The following is a 16596-nucleotide window of genomic DNA, read 5'->3' on the forward strand; positions in this document are numbered from 1 at the left end:
TTGTTTTTTAATATATGAATTGAGTTCTCTTTTATTTCAAGAAAGTTTTATTGAATAAAGGGCTAAAGTATTTTTCTGGTCCATTCTTTGATTCTTTGGTGACTCCTATTTTCTGTGTGTGTGTGTGTGTGTTTGTGATATTTTCTTGTTACGCTTTTCTATACACCACTTAGTCATGTTAAGTCTAATATTCTTTGGTTATGTACCTTTTACATCATTTCTAAAGATTTTTTTTCTAAATCTTTCTTGAGAACTCAGTTCTTGTTTCACATCTTCCCATTGTCTAACCATCCAATTACTGTGCTTTTCTATTTCTCATCTTTTTGCTGTTCTTTTAGTGGTCTGTTTTCTCAATTTCTTTGGCTTATTTTGAAATATTAGAATTTAGTTTTCATCTTTTTTGTGGCCACGTTTTTTATGGTTACTTTATTTTCATCTTCCTTTTCCTTGGTTTGAATTCAATAGAATTTTTGTGATGTCTTTGCTTGGTTTGGTATTAGAGTGATGCTGGCCTCATAGAATGACTTTGGAAGTATTCCCACCTCTTCTACTTTCTGGAAAACTTTAATGAGGATTGGTATTCGGTCATCACTACATGTTTGATAAAATTCTGTGGTAAAGCCATCTGGTCCAGGGGTTTTGCTCTTAGGTAGTTTTTAAATTTCCAATTCAATTTCATTGCATGTAATTTGTCTGTTCAGATTTTCTGTTTCTTTCTGGGTCAGCCTTGCGATGTATTTTTCTAGAAAGTTGTCTATTCTTCTCGGTTATTCAGTTTGTTAGCATATAATTTTTCATAGTATTCTCTAATAGTTATTTGTATTTCTGTGGTGCCTGTCATGATTTTTCCTTTCTCATTTTTGATTCTGTTTATGTGTATAGACTCTCTTTTTTTCTTGAAAAGTCTGGATAGGGATTTATCTACTTTGTTATTTTCTCAAGGAACCACCTCCTGCTTTCATTGACTCTACTGTTTTATTTATTTCTGCTCTAATCTTTATTATGTCCCTGCTTCTACTGACTTTGTGCCTCATTTGTTCTTCTTTTTCTAGTTTCATTAATTGTGAGATTAGACTGTTCATATGGGATTGTTCTTCTTTCCTGAGGTAGGCCTGTATTGCAATACACTTCCCTCTTAGCATGGCCTTTGCCACATCCCACATATTTTGCAGTGTTGAATTATTGTTTTCATTGTCTCCATATATTGCTTCATATCTGTTTTTATTGGGCCATTGATTCATTGGTTATTTAGAAGCATATTATTAGCCTCCATGTGTTTGCGGGCTTTTGTGTTTTCTTTGTATAATTTATTTCTAGTTTCATACCGTTTTGTTCTGAGAAGCTGGTTGGTACAATTTCAATCTTTTTGAATTTATTGAGGCTGTTTTCGTGGCTTAGTATATGATCTATTCTTGAAAATGTTCCATGTGCACTTGAGATGAATATGTATCATGTTGCTTTTGGATGGAGTCTTCGGTAGATGTCTGTTAGGTCCATCTGTTCTAATACAATGTTCAGTGCCTCTGTCTCCTTACTTATTTTCTTCCTGGTCGATCTGCCCTTTGGAGTGAGTGGTGTGTTGAATCTCCTAGAATGTATGCATTACATTCTATTTCCCCTTTTTAATCTGTTAGTACTTGTTTCATGTATGTAGGTGATCCTGTGTTGGGTGCACAGATATTTATAATAGTTATAAAATCTTGTTGTACTGACCCCTTTATCATTATATAATGTCCTTCTTTATCTTTTGTTAATTTATTTGTTTTGAAGTCTATCCTGTCCGATACCAGTACTGAAACTCCTGCTTTTCTCTCCCTATTAGTTGCATGAAATATCTTTTCCATCCCTTTACTTTCAGTCTGTGTGTATCTTTGGGTCTGAAGTGTGTCTCTTGTAGGCAGCATATAGATGGGTCTTGTTTTTCTATCCATTCAGTGACTCTATGTCTTTTTATTGGTGCATTCAGACCATTATTTACATTTAGGGTGATTTTTGATAAGTAGGAACTAACTGCCATTTCAGGCTTCAGATCTGTGGTTATATATGGTGATTTCTTATCAACAAGTTTTGTTGAACATGCTATGTATTTCCTTTCCCTGCAATGGTTGATATGTTTGGTTTCCTAAAGAATAAAAAACTGCATTGCTGTATGTTGAGTAGAAACCAGAAGTCCAGAACCATTACCTTTTAAAATCATATTTTCTTATTGTTTTTCCTTGTGTATAGGAACACAATTGATTTAATATATTCATCTTTCCTTATTGTTGATCTCTTAATTAGTTCTAACAATTTGCCTGTCAATTCTCTTGTAAATAATTATGCCATCAACAAATGATGAAAATTTAATTTCTTCCTTCTCAACTTTTTATTCATTTTTTATATTCTCCTGTACTGCCTAGGGTATCAAGTGTAGGGTTGAATAGAAGAAGTGATACCAAGCATTCTAGTTTGTGTCTATTCACTGAGTTTTGTAATGGAAGTAATAATATTACCTACTTGAGAGGATTGTATGAGGCAATCATGAAAAATTATTTTTGCAGTATTTAGTACATATTGATCTGGTAATAAATTATAGCTATTACTATTTTTAAATGCCAATAAAATCATCCCATGCATAGTAATATAAAGTAGCAGAAATAAATTAAATTTCAGGAAATAACAATCAGACTATGTATGAGGACTCCTTCACAAATAACCATATTACCTGTGCTCTTCTGCACTAAGAAAGAGAATATGTTTAGAATAAAAAATAGTTTTTTAGTGATTTCTTTAATGAATCTTGGTTCTCCTTATTGTTATCTTTAAAAAAATTAGTCACACTTAAATTTTTAAAACAGTAACAAACTTGTAAGGCACAGAATATTATCACTTCCCTTATGGTATGGGGAAACCTTATAATTTTGTAGGTTTTCATGGGTAGTAAAAGAACAGGAAAGGAGAAAAAAAAGAATATAAATGGAAATATGAAGACTCAGCTGAAGAAGCAAGAAGTGGATGCAAGGAGGTATTATTGAGGAATAGTCCACCATGTGTACTACACTTACACTCTGGGTACAGCTTTACTAAGACTGTAGTATAGGCATTATTAATACATTATTGGACATTCAGATTGTATACCCTTTAAAGTTGTCATAACCTGTTTGTTTAAAAAAACATATGTAATGTGTTTATAAAATTATGGAGTGTTTCAGATATTGATCCTGGCTTATAAATTTTCATGTGTAGTTGAGCCCTGTTCTTCCTTATTTTCTTAGGGTGCTATTACTGTTTCTTTATGTTTATGGTATTTTCTTCACAGTAATTTATGAAACCCCCTTTTTTTAACTAAAGAAACTCAAGGGGCTTTCTCTTTGCCATAACTTGTAGTGATTTCCACATGTAGGTCAGCTTTCTGGGATTTGAATTCTGAGACAGGGATCACACACAGCAAGTGTGTGCTCTTAAGACAAAAACAGCCTCGGGCAGATGCAGAATTGGAGCTGCAGTGTGGCTGCAACACGGGCATGTATGGTGTAATGGAGCTCTTTAAATCCATGATGATCTTTATATATGTACAAAATGGGGGAAAATTATGGGAGGCAATTTTTTCTCCCATTGTCCTGTCATTAGTTGTAGGTTGCCTGAAACCTTGAGTGAGGCAACTTCCTTTAACCAAGGGTGCAATTCCTTGTGAGGGACTCAACTGTGAGCCATTATCAGGTCACACTGGAAAAATAAATGCGTAATGCTAAAGGCAAGATCTGGGTGACACACCGCAGGATTCTCTTCAGTTCCTACCTTACACCCCATAGATCCACTGGCTCTCATCCCATCTGGAAACAGTTACTCCCCTCCAATTGATAGTTGTTTTCTTTCTCAAGGTGAACAGAACTACTCCAGCTCCTACTGCTCCACTTCCGTACCCTTTTAGTCTACTTGCTGGAGAACTTGCACCATATAATAGCCATTCATGTAGGGCATTTACTGCATCCCAAAGGCAGATACCTAGCCTTGCACAGTATCATCTACAAGGTAGGACCTCATCAGCATATTCGAAATCCCGGTGGGTCTGTCAGACTGAGGGCTTCTAGGTGCATGGGACCAACAGATCCCATAGGGATTTGTTGACTTCTCCCATTCCTTAAGTTTATGTGGGTTCTTTGTACCAATGTAGTGTTTTACTGGATCTCGTTTTTGTGAATCAGACATTCTCTGAGCCCTCTTTTAGTAGTTCTTCCAAAGCTTATAAGCAGAATGTATGCAGTATAGCAATCCATACTCAGAATGTTTCAATTTCTGCCTAGATGAGTCAGTCCCACTTTATTGGTGCAAGGCTTCCAATGTAATCATCTGTTTACTTTCCAGTACGTAAGCAGTCATGTTTATTTGGCTGCAGTCTTCTCCAGGAGTGGTGTCATACTGGGGGCTCAGCATTTCTCTGTTGTTGGCAGGTTAGTTATTGAGTTATGGCTAAATAAACCATCATATTTCACCACCAGTGAAAATGTTAATAGTTTCAATGCTACTGTATACCAAGATCTATCATTACACAATCTACTGCAATGATAAAATCCTCATTGCCAGCCATAAGGAAGTAATCTAGACCCCAAATCCTCCTTGAACATCTGCTTTCACCTCTATTTCAATTGGTTGTTAATCAGATTTTGTTGATAGTAAACGCTGAGATGGAGATTCACATGCAGATCATTTATAGGGGAGTGTTCTCAGGAACAACATCTGTAATGACATGAGGGAAGTAGGACTGGTCAGAAAAAGAAGTTGAGCTGCAATACAGCACCAGCAGAAGCCTAAGCTGATCCCAGGTGGAACTCTGAAGCTGGGCTTGTCCTTCAATAAATGACCAGAATTGTGACAAGAGCCTGGAATTTTGCACTTTAAACCAACCAGTCATGAGATAGGGTTTTGCTCCTAAGGGTGAGCATGATCATAAGCAAGATAGCTCATTTTCACCAAAGGTAATGCCTGCAGAGATACTCAGCTGTGAGCTATCAAGAGGCCATACCTCTGACATGTGGATGTGACTAGTGCTTCCATCCTAAAGGGGCACCTGTGCAGTACACACAGCATCTACTACAGAGTTTTCCCATGCCTATTTGAATTCTTTTTTTTCGAATGCATGTTTGTCACCCTGAAATCTTATACTGAAATAAGCTATATTTTTCCATTTATACATAGTATCTTTTATTTTAAAAAGTCATTTTTCAATGAATATGACACTATTAATGCATCCACAGTAAATAGGGCACATGATTTTATAAGTTCTTGGGATAGATTTTCACCATTCCTGATATTTACTTACCTTATAACACCTTGTAGCCTTGCAGTTGAAAAACATGTCTCTTCTAAAACCTATGTTTTATAGACAATGAACAGGAAAAACTCTGAGGAGCCTACATGGGGTTCCAGGCCACAACCTTGGCCTCCTAGTAGAGTACTCTAAAACAGGGGCTAAGTAGTCACAGACTTGCATAGTAACTTGATGAAGATACAATAAGTATTTCTAGTGCCAAATATCCAACTTAATTTCTTATCATAATTTGAACTAAACTCGGTTTTACCCTTGAGTAGAAGAACACATTTTTAAGAGGAAGATAGTTTTTAAACTTTTTATCCTCAAATCTTATGTTTAAGCTGGGAATTAGCAAGTTTAGCCTTAAGGGTGGTTTAAAAAAAACTATAAACTAAAGATTGGAAAAAACCAATACCAATATGTTTAATGAAGCATAACTGTACATTACAGATCATCATTAATTAGCCTTCTTTTTATGTTTTGGAAAAGTTAATATATATTAAGTCTTTATTCCAAGGTCATTTTAGTACTGTATTGCCTGAGGGTTCCAGACCCTGGCAAGTTCAGTACAGATTCAGTGAGACCAAGAAATGATAATGGAATGTTCTTGGAGTAAAAGGGTTAATACCCTGCTTTAGTCTCACTCATAATTTGAACACTAGAATCATGTCTGCATCCAGCAGTCTGCAGAGATGCTGTAACCCACTCCACCTCCATCTCTGCCTCTGCCCAGAGCACTGGGCTAAGCTCTTTATATAGTGACTCAATTACAGCTCATTGCCTATGGGTGTGGAAGTGGTAGCCTAGCAGCAGGCCAATTAAGTAGTTCATCAACTAGTTAGGGTCAGGTGAGAATCCTGGCCATAGGAACTTCTGTTTTCCCCCCAAGTACAATTACATTATTTAATGTACATTAAAATGTACACATTTTTGGATATTATTTTTAATATATTCCCCAAGACCCTATCTACTGACAATGCCACATTTGATCAAACAGTATCAGTCATGCAAATAATGTCTCTACTTGATGGCCATTAGGAGGCCTGATTTTTTTTCTCAAGGTAAATTGTGAATACATCCTTTATAAAAGAGTTTTTGTATAGTGACACAAAAAGTGATTGCTAGTGCTAATACTTTTGGTCTATATCACTCTGCAATCATTATTTCCAATTAAAATGATTCACTGTCTAAGTGGCTGACATAAGGAGTGAAACATTCTGTTTATTGCTGTTGCCACTGTTAGGCTAGCCCATGGCACTGCTGCTCAGGCTTGTTGTATGAGAAAGCGTAGGATATACTTCTCCAGAAAAATAACCAAAAAATCCCCTTGAATTCATCCAGGAATGTTTGTTTCAAAAGTGAATAGAAATACCAATATTTTCCAGATTATAAAATAGATTCAAGGTTTTGTTAGAATTTAAACCCAGTTCTCATAACTTCTAGATAATCTTTCCATTAATTAACTAATTTAAATAAATAAGATTAACAATTATATTTCCAGAAAACTGTATAGGGAATTTATGTGCAATATCAAAATGTCTTAGAATTTAAAAGGAAGTACATTTACCTAAAAGTCAATGAGAAAAATTCCCTTAAACAGTCTGTAATGTATTTATAGCACTTGGCCCTTGTGGGAAATTACCTGATAGTTAAAAATCTCTCTAAAAATATTGAAAACCTCAATATTAACGCATTAGTTGCCAACTGCTGAATCACAAATTATCACAAATTAAGAGCCTTAAAATAACACCCATTTATTCTTTCACAACTCTATAGGTTGGAAATCCAGGTAGGCTTGTCTGAGTATTATGCTTAGGGTTGAGACAGAAATCAAGACAGTGACTGTCCTGGGCTCTCGTCTAAGCCTCCTGGAATACAGTCCACTTCCAGCTCAGTAAGGTTGTTGGCATAATTCAGTTGCATTTGGTTATAGGACTGTGATCCTTGTTTCTTGTTAGCTGGGGAATGTTTTCAGGTTCTCTAGGGGCCATCCGCATTCCTTCTCGAGTGCCTCTTCCATCTCCAAAACCAGCAAGGTGCTGTACATCCTTCATGTGTTTCATATCCCTTTGAGTTTACCTTCTGCCACTGAAAAAGTTAACTGGTTTAAAGGCTCATGTGATTAGATGAGGCCCACCTGTATCATCTTATTTTAGGTCACCTTTGCCTATGGCATGCACAATCACAGGAGTTATAGCTAGTAATATTCACTCTGGGGATTAGGTTGGGACATATTTGGAGTGAGTCATATTCTGACTGCATAATTAAAATAAGAAATAAAAAATAAATGAATTAAAAAAAGTGTTAAGTTTATTTTCAAAAACTATGTTGATAAGTATTTCATTTATGAATCAAACTTTGCACTCCAAACCAAAGTCTTTAATTCATAAGGCAAAGCTCTAACTTTACCTTTTTGTCCTCAAAAAGTAAAAATGAAATCAATGGATGCTATTACTGTTTTCAAAATATAAATTCATAGCCAAAAATGCATAACTTAAATCTGAATTACGCTGTGCATTAGACAAAGTGCTTAAGAGATTTTTCCCCTTCAAACTGATTGAAAAAAAATCCTTCCTATGTTCCATGATGATTCACTTTAGCTCTTCTGAGGTAAGCTTTCTATACTCAGGGTTCTTATGTAGAATGCGTTTAAATACAGATATTTAATTAATAAAAAGTCTAGTGATTTTAAGTTTTCCTCTCCAACACTGAACTAATAACATTTAGATTTCAGTTATGGGTCTCTGGGCTTCTTAGCACGTCAGAACTCTTGAGCCCAAAATACCAATATAGCAAGCAGTATTCACCAAATAGTCTGTGACTGACTGAACTTTTATAGTTGACAGTATCCACCAAGAAGACAGGTATTCAATGAAATATTGGTCTATGTCTTTCCTATCAATTACACAGGCCAGAAAATAATGAACCTGGTACAAATTTTGATGGAAATATTAAACAAAATCAAGTTAGGAATTTGTACTGTTGTAACAATTTTAAATGTATGGGAGAATTTGATGACTCAACCCACACTTAAAATCTAGAATCATACTAATGATCCCAAAAAACAAGACCAAATGTGTATGCATGATATAGTATATATCATTAGTATACAATCATATAGTATACATTATGTATATATATATATATATACACACACACACGTCTGTATCTGGTTTTGGATATTTCCAGTTGAAACACAGCAAGTAGACATTTTAAAAGATCATATTGGTAAATTTGCCATATCCTCCAATTAGTATAATCTACATATTTTAGAAGGCTGTTTACCATACTATTAAAATCGCTTGCAATCTGAGGTGAAGGCAAGGGGAAAGAAAAGCCAAGAAAAGATTAAAACCTTTTTTTCTGGTTGAAGGACATTTATTTTTCTAAGTCCCAAAGGAGAAAATGATAAACTATGCTTAATCAACCACCACACATCTACCACATCTGAGTGAAGCATATTTACATTTTGAGCATGTCATTAACTTTTTTCTCTTGACTCTTCACAAGTCCCTATATTCCCTAGTTAATTACTCTTAATTTTTTCCATATTTTTCTTCTTTCTTAAGACAGATATTTTACATGTCAAATGAGACATCTAACACTAAGTATGGTATTTTTCCTATATGAATGCTCCTTAAGTTTAATCTTTCAGGCTGTAAGACTCTTCATCTGATTCATATTCTTCCTCTGTGGATGGTCCCAAATATTTTTACTTACTTTGAGTGTAATACTAAAATACTTTCCTATTTAGTTAAATATGTATATGCTTAGTGAAACAAAGGGTTGGGTATTTCTCTAGAACAAAAAGATTCGTAAGAAATATAAAATGGCAATTATTCATTTTTGCAAGGATATGCATAGGTTTCAGTGGCAGACATCCCTCCTGCTATTTAATTCTTTTCTGCTAACAGAATCCCATTTTTGTTTTTTGATGGTCAGCAAAACTGTCAGGGATGCCTGATCCTCTCTCAAGTAGAAGGAATGAATTACAATTGGTTTAAAACAACTATGCTAATCCCAGTCTTTTTTGCCAGTGTTTTCATACTCAGAATGTTCCTATTTAAATTGCTTTGTTATTATATAGTATCAAAAATCCTTTCAAGAAAATCCATCTATGGCTCTAAGCATCTTTAGTATGAAATATTTGACTAGAGTTAAAGAAATTAGTCATACAGGTGTCTTCATGGTGAATAAGCATCACTGTTTTTTTCAACCAAAGGGAATTATTTTCCACTCTTTGCTTCAAGAAGAATAGAATACCTTCAGGGGATACTGTTTTTATTTGCAGTTGCATAAAATTTAATAGCCATGTTTATATGTTCATTAAAGTAATGCCCGTTGGATATTCTAACACTTACAGTCTTCCTTACAAATGATCTGTTTAAGCAAGATATTTTCAGATATGATTTAATATGCCAAACTAATCATTTTAAGCAAAATACAAATTTATGGGAATTGATCAAAGTAAAACAATAAAAGCACAAAAAAGTTAACTAATAGAGAATTAGTTGAATAATTCATAACACATCATTGAATTACATCTGTGTCGCAGAATGCTCAATGAGACTGTTTAAAAAGTCAGGTAACAATCTAGAGCAAGATTCCTATTTAATTTAAACACACACAGTTGAAACATAGATTCAAAGAAAAAAGAATGGAAGTATATACACTAATATGATATCTGATTATATCAAAATATGTTTATCTAAATATAATCAGTGATTATATCTAATTCCATTTTCTGGTGTTCAAAACTTTAAATATTTTCTACAAAAAGAATTTTCTATAATTGGGAGGAAAGCATAATGAATCTTACTTTAAAATTACTTAAAAGTTGTGCAATATTTAAAATATCTAAGTAAGTATAAAATCACAAGGAAGCTTAATTATATAATAATAGCATTGGTGAAAAATGAAAAGGTAGAAATCTTCCTTCCTCTATGATCTCCAGCATGATCTATGATTACAATAGAATTTCTGTCAGATTCTGGCTAATTACCTGATCAGAGTCATCATCATTGGTCAAATTAGAAGTTGTAATAATAGCATATTTTTATGTTACATTCTTTGAGACCTTCACATAGCATGACATAGATATATAAGTATTTAGGAATTAGGAGGCAAGCTTTAAATCACAAAACAGTCTATCACTGATCATAAAATTATCAAGAATTAGGAAACAAAATGCTTTATTTGATCCACTTTTGCTGTCTTTTATCATAACAGTGGATGAGAAATCGATGTAAATGCCTAAGCAGATTAAATGATACTACTGTTGAAGATAAGAAAATTAAGCTGAAATATAATTACCTTTGAGCAAAAGATGAATATAGTCTAATCGTTTTGACCAAGGCTACTTGTTTTATGAGTATACATTTAGACCTATTAAAATTCCTGATTGTTAATAATTCTAAACCCTTACTTAAGAGAGTTAATTTTAGGACATAATTTCTTAACATAATGCTTGTCAGGAATGCTTAAATCACAGGTCATTAGAAATGATTACATTAATACTTTTATATTAGCATTATATGAGTGGTATTGGTGAGCTGATATGAGTTTTGTTTCCCATTAAAAGTGATCATTCCTTGAAAACATTCCTATAGATTTCATTGATTGCATATCAATGATAAATAAAAATCACTTTAAGGGAGTGACTCAGTTATATCTCTGTAGCATCTGTTTGTCACTTGAATCCAGCATGTGCTTGATGAATGTGAACTGATTCACTGGTCCAACTCCTTTTCTAATTAAGCACTTAGAGCATCACATGGCCAGTGATTGAATTATACAACCTCTTTCATCTTCTAATAAATATTGAAATATTACTGAATTACAGTTTTCTAAATTATAACTTTTAAGGTAAAGTCACCAATGATATTTGGTCTATTGATGTATATTTAGATATGGTTTTTATCTCCTCTCACACTCTCTCTCTATATATAGAGTATATACACACACGCACGTGCACACACACACACACACTATATCAGGCATTTTTTGTTAAAAAAATATATAGTCTCCGCCCTCATGGAGTATACCATGTAACTGCAACCTACATATATTAAAGGAAGGAAGGAATGGAGGGAAGAAGGAGGGAGGAATAAATGGAGGAGGAGAGAAAGGAAAAGAAAACAAACAACATAAGTTTTCAAGAAAGATGCTTCTATCAGAAGAAAAGTCATTTTCGTACATATTTTTAAAAGTGTAAGTTAAAGTAAAACAATTAGAAAAAGAATGTATTCAATATTTCACTAAGTAACATTTAATATGAGAAGTCTTCTAGTATGACAAGCGTAAAGTAAAGCAAATATAGAAATAGCTCCTTTGAAAAAATTGAACAGTCTCTAATACATTATTCCAATATGTTTTTCTCTCACCAGATACATAAAAAAGAGAAATAAGAAATTAGAAAGCCAGATAAATTTAAATTTCCATTTCAAGTAATGCTTGCTTCTGACCTTCAATGGGCAACTCTGTTTTGTTTTTCTTTTGACATTTTATTTTATTTTTTAAATTTTATTTTGTTATCATTAATCTACAATTACATGAAGGACATTATGTTTACTAGGCTCCCCCCTTCACCAAGTCCCCCCCCCGCCCACATCCCCGTTCACAGTCACTGTCCATCAACATAGTAAGATGCTGTAAAACCACTACTTGTCTTCTCTGTGTGGGCAACTCTGTTTTTTCCTGAAACTGATCATTGTAAACTAATGAGAGACAGGAAAATTCATTTGTCTTAAGTAATAGCCTCCCTTTTCCAGAGTTTTTTTTTTTTTTAGAAGAAATTGGTTTGGAAACACAATGCCATAAAGGTTCCTGTTATTGTTGTTATTATTATTATTATTATTATTATTCCAGTTATACATTTAAATAATGAATAAAATATATATAATTTATTGCAGTTATAAATTCTCAAAATAATTTATAAATTGAATGTAATTCAAATAAAAATGAAAAAAATTGTATCTATGTGTGTACATGAAAATCTGAAAAGCTAATACTAAAATTCATATGCTTTTGTGTATATGCAAATCTTTATAATTCAAAAGTTATAGACTTTAATTTTAGGCAGCTTTGTTGTAAGAGACAAAGGTGAAAAACTACTGACAGTGCCATTAGGTGTGACATTATTTGTGAATAAAATATTTATTAGCCTTTTAGTCTGAGGTTCTACCTTCCTAACTATATGTAACCATTGTCTATAATAAATAACATGGTATCTCGATCTTGCCAATATTTTGGCCTATCATGATTGACAGCCTTAACTAATTTTCATCTTATACAGCTAATTTTATTTCATCATTAGAGACACAAATACAGCAGAGAAACCATGATGATTCAATGACCTTTTTCAGCAGATAATTTTTACCACTTAGTTGTTGACTCAAGTTCAGCCTCTCAACAGATCCACTTACTGTCGCAGAGTGAATTTCATCATACAATGGAATTTGTCTATCATCACAGATAATATCTCACAATTTTTACCTGAAATAAAAAATAACAGATTTTTTTTCCCACAGGAAAAGACAAGGCTGAAGAAAAATGTGTTTTATAGAAGAAAACTACAAGTTAGGTTTTAGCTGGCAGTTGTGATACTTTGTTATCCTGTTAGGTTCTCTCTCCTGAGCAGGACTTCATTTTCAATTATATTCAAACCGAGCAATTACATCACATCAACTCTCAGTAGCAACTGGGAAGAAGTCAGTATAGCTCTTTACACTCCTAAGTAATTATGGCAAGTAATTTTAAGAACAGTGTGAAAGGGTTTATTGAAAAGAAAATCATTCATAAACCAATTTACAAGGGAATACAAAATCTACAGTATTTAGGCAACTTGGCAAAATCAAATTTGAGAAGATTTGATGTAGATAATGCTAGCTACTAAAATGAGAAAAGCCAAGTACAAAAAATAATGTGAGTGAAGAAAGAAGGTATAAGTTAAATGAGAGAAAGTTAATGAGCAAAGTGAAGTGTGGGAAAGTCAAATAAGATAAAGCCCTGTCTTCAGATCATGGTGCAAATGCAAGGATTACCCTGTGTAGCCAAGTGTAGATTTCTGTGTTTGTTGAAGGTGCCACACCACTAAAGGGGCTAATTCTCTTTTGTTAAGTCTTTACTGAAGTAGAGTGCATTGTGGGGCTAACTGGTTTGTGATGAAGTACACAATAAAATGAAAATAATGCATGTGAAGGCAAAGATGTGGAAGGAACATTTATTATGTTCCTTCTGGTCATATCCCTCTGGATTACTCTGGGATAAGGGGATAAAAAGGAGAACCAACTCATTACTAATAAATACTGAAAAATAACAACTCATAAAAAAAGATGCAGAAAATGCTTTATAGTTATGTAAGGTGCTGACTCAGATTAAGAAATTATTGTTTTAATGAATTCAAATGAATAATGGTCTGTTTCATAAAATGCCATCCATGTATCAATAAGGGCATTAATGTATCAAAAAAGACAAACATTCCAGAGAAGAATATGTTGCATTAAAGAAACAAGTTTAGATTGCAAGTTCAATTAGAAGGAAGAATGTTTTACATAAATTAATGTGGAAACTTATGTATGTTTTACTTAAGTTAATGTGGAAAGGTAATCATAATAAAATGACAATATGTAATAAGAACTCAAACACTGCTTTCAAACATTCTGTTAGTCTATCTTCATATAAACCATGTGAGTTTGCTACTATTACTTAGACTATTACAGTTGAGGAAACTGAAATGTCGCAAAACCATATGACTTGAATACAGCAAGAGTTCCTAAGTGACAAAGCCAGACATTAGGGCCAAAGTCTCACTCTCTATATTCTATGTTTGCATGTGACCTGGTATTTTACTTATTCTTCCATGAAATTATTAACTTTGGTGACTACAACATAAATTTTCCAGCTAAATTTTTTTAGCCAAACTAAATATAATTTACATTCACACACATATAAATGTACATAACTAAGTGTAAGTGATGTCTAAATTAATCTGAATGAAATTTCTAGATTCTTATTATATATTCAATATATACATTATTAAAGTTGTAAATGTGCAGTGAATACCTCATGAATGCAGATAACATTTTCAGCATTTAATGAACTTAAAATATAATTTAATTTGTGACAGAGAAAAGCTGAAGCACTGACATTAATTCCCAATCAGGATGCATGTCTACCAATGACAAATATTCAGGAATATTTAATATATGCAGTAATGTGTTTCCTCAGCTCTACCAAATGTATTACTTATCCTGCTCCTTTAGTTTTCAGTAAATAGTGCTTTTTTAGCTCTTTATTACATATAAGATGGGGAAAGTGTTTCTCCATGAACAAAGGATATGATAAAACACTTCCTCAGTCATTCTTTCATTGTTTTTCTTACAGTCACTTAAACCAAGTCTCTGGAAACTAGGGAATTTTTTTTCTCACCCTATTACTTTTGAAGTAGGACCCCACACTTTATTATATTTCTAGATTTAAAATCCAGAGCTGCTACACAGTCAAATAAGTCTAGATTTTTTGTTTTAAAAAATTTTGGGTAAATTCACACTTTATAATAGAGAGCAGACTTAGGTGTCCTGTTAGATCTGTGTTCGAACTGAAGTTCCTGGTTATAGTCCGCTCGGTTTCCTGACCCTATTTCTAGTCCCCAGCCCTCACCTCACACAGCTTGTCAAACCCCTTTTGACTTGGACCATATAGTTTTGCCCTTACTTTATTCTCACTGAGCAAAACACATACTCAGCAGTTAGAGAAACCGATCACTTAGAAAACAGCTGAGTCACTATTTATTATTACATAAACTCATCATGCATGGCTCTTACTCCCTCACACTATGTGAATAAAAAATAGTGTTTCCATAAAAACCAGATCCAGGAGAGAAGAAAGGGTTCTGCATCTGAAAATAGTAAATTTTCTCCATAACACTTCACATTCATTCATTGATTTACAAATACATTTGTAATATCCCTACTTTGTGGAAAGTACTAAGTTACCAATTTAGGGAGATTATAAACAAATTTTAAAAACTCCTTTTTCTCAACGTACTTGTCATTGGGCATTTGAGAAATATATACAAATAATTATATATCTATGCATATAAATATATATGCTATATAAATATTTATTTAAGTAATAAATATTTAAAATATATAAATAATAAGGTATAAGACATTTGGAATGAAATTAGGATAGGAAAGACCTTATTGGAGCACTAGGTAGAGCTAAACTGATTCTGATTGGTTATCAATCAGGAGGTGATACTTAAACCGACCTTTGAAGAAAATAAAATATTGATAGGTGGTAAGAGGAGTACCTAGTAAAAAGAAAAATTATTGCAGGATAAAGAAATAGCATAGGAAATGGCACATTTCTATAAAGAGCTTTCCATGTACATGGAACAGCAAATATCTGATGTGTCCTGTAATCCATAATGACTTGAGAGATTAACTGAAACATGCATCTAAAAAGGTAAAGTGATACAAGATCATGGACGTCCTTGAACTATAAAATAAAGATTTTGGATCTTACCTTATAAAGAATGGCAGTGATTGGTATTTCTTTAACAGAGAAATGACATGATACTCTCTTGTCCCAGTTCCTCAACTCCACACTCAGTGTTTTCTTTCTTTATAGTGTACTCCCATCATAACCCTTCCAACCCACGTGCTTTTATTTGGTAAAGTCCACAAGTTAGCTTGCTTCACCTCTTATGGAAGGTGTTGCATCTCTGATGAGCTTTGTTTTTCTCAGCATAGTTTATACACTTCATCTTCCTTCCTTGTGTTCAATCTATACATCTTTTCTTGCTTCTTGTCTAATAAGCATCTCTTTTCTTAACTATCTCCCCCACTTGACTTGAATTCAGGGAGAATTTATCGTTGGGCTTTATATCCTCAATGTCTTTGTAGCCTGTTGCTTTCTAGGTGCTTAATAACTTTTAGGTGACTGAATGCTCAAAAATATGCCTTGGTAGGAAAAATGTGTCACCAGTGAAGAAAGGTCACTGGATAGACAAAAGAAAAACATTAGAAAGAATGTCTAGATGGTCACTGTAATGGGAGATCATGAGAGGATAAAGTAAGAAGGTGAAGAGGTGACAAAGAGACACCAAAGAAAGAAAGCTAATCAGATAGGACAAGGTATAAGGACTGATTTGAAGATGACCCTAGATAAGTTGGAGAAAATTTGTGTGTTATTAAGCATGCAGTTACTTTTGCTAAAGGAAGGTATAAGTTCTCTTTTTGATGGGTTTTATTTGAAAAGTCTATGGGAGCATCTAATTTTGTTAGATATCCATAAACCAT

General features: G+C 33.4%; 1 protein-coding gene across 4 annotated transcripts in view; it reads left to right on the forward strand.

Annotated features, from left to right (window-relative positions):
• The window catches only part of NKAIN2 (sodium/potassium transporting ATPase interacting 2), a 1075019-nt gene that overhangs the window by 592940 nt on the left and 465483 nt on the right, over positions 1-16596 (forward strand). The gene's annotated exons all lie outside the window — the stretch shown is intronic.

This window comes from Manis javanica, chromosome 13 (assembly GCF_040802235.1).
Source record: "Manis javanica isolate MJ-LG chromosome 13, MJ_LKY, whole genome shotgun sequence".
Classification (NCBI taxonomy): Eukaryota; Metazoa; Chordata; class Mammalia; order Pholidota; family Manidae; genus Manis; species Manis javanica.